Below are 6000 nucleotides of genomic sequence, written 5' to 3' on the forward strand. Positions count from 1 at the left end.
CTCGCAAAACCTCCTTCGTTCGTTTTCGGAAAACAAACTCGTGCGCAAATATCGTACGGTCAGCACTTTCCGCGAAAAAATCTATAAATTTTGGTAATGTAGCACTGAGACGCGAAGTCAGTGAAAGGTACGCTGCTTCTATTTTTCGCGTTTAACTCTTTAACTCATTTCAGTGACAAATACAGAATTTCTCCTTTCAATATCGATACAACATCAAGCGGACCACAGGCAGCCCAAGCTCCAGTTGTGAGATGATCACCTTGCGAAAATATACAAGTTTGTAGGGGAATATTTACGACGGCTCTTGGAAAGTAAAAATACCATTAAATTCTCGATGAAAATACCTCACCTTACTTCCACAGTGCATTACATTTTGTCTGAGCGCTTACTTTGTTGAAACGAGCCCATTTTAGCGCGTTATCCATTTCTAGGTTTCCTGCTCTTTCTCTTTCGATATTCTGGTCGATTTTTGGGTCAACAGTCGAGTTTTGTTTGTGAAAGTGCTATAACAAATAGAAGCCAGACTAGTTCGTGTCGGAATAAATTTTGGCCTCGCGAGATGTCAGATTTATTGTCTAAAACGTAAATCTGATATAAGTAGTCATTACAGAGTTTTAATTTGCTAACCTCTAGCAAAGGTGAGGGAACGGTCAAAAAAGGAATTACGTGCTCATAGGGCAAAAACACATAAAATGAAACCATGTGACACCTCCCCATATATAATGACTGATTCCTAAGTATAAATTTTTCACCCGCTCTGTTCCTTACAAACTGTCTGTGATGGTCCAAAGTTGGAGGTGCATTTAACAACGTACCATAACCCTTCAACTCCCTCAAGTGATCAACACAGAATTTTTCCTCACAAGATCAGCACAATGTCAAGCAGACAAGTGATGAGAATAAAAAAGATGTAAATTACGGAGTATTTGTTGATCCTATACCAAAATCTCCAAATTCACATTGTAATAATTGTATGGCAGATAGTAAAGGGAGTTACAGACGAGATCTTGGCAGTGTATAAGGGTGGTGGACCTAAATAATTTGGATACTTGTTGCGTAACATTTACATTTTTCGGTTTAAATTTCATGATCTGTTGGATTCAGTCATACGGATGAGTGCTTCTGATCCTTTAGTATGAGTTGACTGGCGTGTAATTATAGACAGATCGCGTGATCTGATTGACAACACCTTAATTCTAAAAGCATAGCAAAATACCATTGCGCTGGATCGCCGGAAGCTAACTAACGCATCTTTTTTACAATTTGAAAAGAGCAACTCACTTTTTGATATTTAGAAAACGTAATTTGGAACCAGAAGCACGGGTGAGACAGACGATTTAGAGGAAAAACTTCTATTTGAGACATTTGATGAAGAATCAAAACCAAGCGGTTTCACAAGAGTGAATAATGTTGTCAGTTGAATTCAAATCAATTTCCTTTAACAGGTAATCAGTGTGGAATCGATTTCAAGGGTTGTGTAACTAAAAGATTGTGTCTAAATCGGGAGAGGATCATAAAACCAAAGGTAAGAACAGAGCGTTCAACAAACAATGTAAAAATATTGATGTCATATATGACATTGTTAATTGCATATGCCTCGAGCAGAATCGCTAAGTAAGAAACCAAAGAACCTAGATCGTCAAATCGTGATTACAGCTTCCCAGTTCTTTAACTCAGCAAGCTTTCTGATGTGTGTAGGTTAGATTATACTACGGGTAACATCTAAGTTTTGGGTGTTTTGGCCCTATAACGCGACATGATGGAGTCAAATTTGATCTCGAAAATGAAAGCAGAAATCGAAAGTAAAATGTGAATACGTGGGAAATATTATTCCTCGAGCTGAGTTACTTTGGAAATCAATTTATCTTCTTTGCTCTACTGATAAAAGTTTACGTGAGGATACAATCGGCTGTTCTAATAATAACCATTGAATATCCTAAACAAGCGTATGTATAACAAACAGATATGTGGAATATGGAGACTAGACTGCGAAAACATTAAAGGGAATTGAGGATTAGGGGTGCCTAGAAAGTCCAAGTTGCACAGATTATTCTTCATGCAGGCTGTAATTGTTAGATTTAGTAAATGAACGATCGAAAGGCATACTGTTGTGAGTACTGATCTTAGAGAGGTTATTAGTCTGGCCGGTCCTTTCACTTGTCAATTCAAAGTAGTAAATTCTCTGAGCGCTGTGAGGCAAGAAAAATATTGTTTGCATCTTTGACCATCTTTTTTAAAATTTCGCATAGAGCAACCCGCGTGTTATCATATAGAATATGTAGTTTAGGACCAGAAAAACGGGCAAGAAAGACAAGTTGGCGAACAACCTTCAATTTGAGACATTTCATGCATAGAGACTCGAAAGCGAGCGGTTTTATTTGAGTGGGTTGCAGAATACTATTGTTGAACTCACTTCAATTTCTTCCAACAGCTGTTGATTCAATCGACTTCTAGCGTTGTGTAAGAACTGTGGCAGAGCCAGGAGAGAAGCTTAAAGCCAAAGGTAAGAAAAATGCCTTCAACTAACTAGTTTGAAATGAAGAGGTGACATTTATGATTACTTACGTTTAACGCACATAAAGAAACGACGCCTAAGAAACACATATTGTCAACTTCTTCTCAGTTCTTTCACTCAGCAAGCTTATTGGTATGTGTAAGCTCAGTTTTACAGTTGGTAGCCTCTGAATTTCGAAGGTATATTATTCTTCCAACGTATAAAGCAACATGGTAGAATCAAAATTTATTAAAGCGGAACGGAAGTCGAAAGCGAAATGGACAGACTTATAAAATATAACTCAAACTGTGTTGTTAAATGAATTAATTTGTATTCTTTGCTACGTCGTTCAAATGTAAGGGATTTTCTTGCACGATTTAAAGAAGCAATAAGTGTAAGGATACAAGCGTCTGTTGAGATTACAGCGTACCATGGAATATTCTAGCTTTCGATTAGTGGAATTTTTTGGCACTTTTTCGAATTTGAAGCACTATTTTACATCTCTAGCACTCTTGAGTAGAATTTGAGGAGTTTTTCAGTTATTGAGAAATATTTCAGCACATTTTTCACAATTTTCCATATGTTAAATGCAATAATTTGTCTTTGAAACGTTTTTGGTTAGGCCGCGTAATTCTATTATCATGAGCATTAATTAGAGATAACTCAACCTTGTCGCCTGACCGGCTGACTGTTGTTATGGAAATGCACGAGCCATGGTCCTTTTAAGCGTGGGAACAGTCGATTTTGAGTGGTTCGTGACTTCGTGTTTTTCCAAAACTTTTAGCGCTCTTGTATTGAAGCTTTTGTAATTCTTCGATACAATAAAATCCACTATAGTTCAGTGATGCTGTGTGCTTTAGAAACTATATGCTCAGTGACTGATATTAAAGAGTTTTTGTGCGACAAACGCTGTTATACTTTATAGAAAACCGAGAGTTAAAAGACTGATAAAACTAGGAATGTGTCTAAACCCTCTGCTAGGAAATAATAAAAAAAACAAACAGAAACTTAACCGCGAGCATCTTTCCTGCACAATGTCTAATTTTCAAGCACTTTCTTTATAGAAATCAAGCACTATTTGAGAAATTTTTTCGCTATGTTTTGAGCACTTTTTGGCGACTTTTAACGTATTTGTACAGCCATAAGGTATTCAAACTCACCTAAAAAAAGAAAAAAATTTAAGAGCAGTATAATTTAACTACAGCATTGCTTCCTGTATGTGTATTTGTTTATCTCCATATAAAACACACAAAATGTATTCCGACCCATACATGTCAAGTTGGATGATATTCTCAAATTAACTCACCCGCACTGATGAGATATGTCGAAGACCATCGAGGAGACTAGGAGACTAAATGTGATATTTCCAAAGAGATGTAGAATGGCAAATAATGTCAGTTAAGGAGATTTCCTAAGAGTTGAAGAAAATATGCTATGGTGCTCTTTCCTTTAGACAGTTTAGTTACTTGATGAACTGAAAGGGGGTCAATTTTAACAGACTTTTGCCATAATCTAGTTCTCATATATGCACTACCAGATGCATGTCTAATTGTCTCATGGTTTTGACATGAGGTAAGAATGAATTGTCCATAAAAAGGCACAAATTGAAATTCTAAGAAATTTTTACTTTTTCTATGAGAGCCTCCCCCTAAATATCATGTATCGGAATTGACTAATTGATTGGAATTGTGAGTAATTTCATTTATATGGCAGATACTCAGAAGCCATTCAAGTAAAATGACAACATATACTTCAATAACCAAAATATTCTAATTAATACATCCCACAATATTAGCACTGGAGTCCAGTTCTCTCATAAATGCCTAAAACTGTGATCATGTTATCTTGAAAACTTAACCCAGCATGTTCACAAGGGTTTACCCAACTACACTTAAACAAAGAATCAGAAGAATTGTTAGTCTAACCATTTGATGATGGCTCCCTTTTGTATTATTCACTCAGTACAACAGATGTGCAAGAGCTAGTAACCTCCTCCTTGACAAAGAAAAAATATCTACAAGTACATAGTATTAATTTTTTGGTCTAGGTGTCCGGCTCTTAGTTTTCAGATCTTTGTCTTTGGGTCTTTGTTTCTAGAATTTTTTTTGGCGTCTTTTTATTATTATTTAAAACCGGTGTTTGATTGCATACTTCATCGCTCTTAGAAAGATTGAAGGGCGAAAAACCGTAACAAGATCATGTTTAGTGGAGAAAATTTACTGTGCACAATGTATATGGTTCATCAAGCACTTGGATACATGTTTTTGTGGCTCGCTGACTAGAGTAAGGTATTTGTTTCTGTACCGTGATACTAGGAATAAATATATGTATAACTACTTCTGCAGGACTGTTTGCTTCTTGTGCAGGTGTTCACGCATAAGAAATATAACAATCCTGTCTGTAAACTGGCTGCAATATTCATCACTATCTAATGGTAAAAATTGTCCATTTCTGCTGTTCACTCCCTTGATTAGAGGTCACTAGCTGCCAGAACACACAATTATTGTGACCCACACATGCCAAGTTGGAAGATATTCCCAAATTAACTCACCCACACTACTGTATTTATTCGACTATAAGCCGAACGAATTTTTACACAAATTAAAACTGAAGTGGATTAAAATTTGCGCGCTAGAGGGGGTCTCGGCTTATAGCCGAAAGGTTTCGAAAAAAATTTTTTCCAACACATGGAAACTCTACTAAATCGGATCGTATTTACCTATAAGCTGAGCTAAAGTAAAGAAACACAATATGTAATCGTTGGTTATTAACGTTTAAGAATGTGGTGGCTCTTAAAGGAGCCGTTTGTTAAATTAAATGTGTTTACACAGAAGTCCTCGTCGTCATCAGCGTTCATCATCATCTTCGCTATCCGTGTCGAATTCTTCTTTCATCTCCTCGTCACCTGCATAAATTTCATGACAGTCATAGATGGCATCGTCTTCTGTTCCGTCAAGTGCCGTTGGAGGTTGCACGATTCTTAAAGGATCGCCTCACCATCTCATCGGGAATATCGCTCCAGGCTTCCTTTAACCAGGACCAGATTTCAGGAAGGAGCTTTCTTTCTGCCTGCTGAGGTAAAATCGAAGGGGCCTGTTATCAACCAAGAAAGGTAGTGTCTTCGCATGTTGTCTTTGAGCGGCTTGCCGGAGCACTTGTCCAAAGGCTGCAGCACTGGAGTTAAGCCGCCGAGAATCACTGCTATGTCGATCGTTCGCCGCCATAAATCTTTCCTAACTGGCTCTGTCAGGTGAGCACGGAATGAATCCCAAACCAGCAACGACCGCTCAGCTGTTGGACCTCTTGGTAGACATGCGCGGATCCATTTCTTAACACCTAAAAAAAAGTAGTAAGCTACTGTATCCCCTTTGTAAAAATTGACTGATAATTTGTACTGAATCTCACTCGTTCGCAGTTCGTAAAAATAGACCGATAATTTGTGCAAGAAATCCGAAGCGACTTTAGCTTACCTGCCTCATCAATCCATCCCTTTTTGTGGAAAGACA

The 6000-nt window shown here is 37.5% G+C and overlaps 1 pseudogene across 1 annotated transcript in view; it reads left to right on the forward strand.

Annotated features, from left to right (window-relative positions):
* The first annotated feature begins 1126 nt into the window (after positions 1–1126).
* LOC111341971 (uncharacterized) overlaps positions 1127–6000 on the forward strand; it is a 20219-nt pseudogene continuing 15345 nt past the window's right edge. The window contains exons 1-4 of the transcript XR_015989386.1: positions 1127–1323; positions 1446–1525; positions 2432–2503; positions 4660–4777. The product of XR_015989386.1 is annotated as an uncharacterized LOC111341971 (transcript). The remainder of the gene's footprint in view (positions 1324–1445; positions 1526–2431; positions 2504–4659; positions 4778–6000) is intronic.

Source organism: Stylophora pistillata, chromosome 7, assembly GCF_964205215.1.
Source record: "Stylophora pistillata chromosome 7, jaStyPist1.2, whole genome shotgun sequence".
Taxonomy (NCBI): domain Eukaryota; kingdom Metazoa; phylum Cnidaria; class Anthozoa; order Scleractinia; family Pocilloporidae; genus Stylophora; species Stylophora pistillata.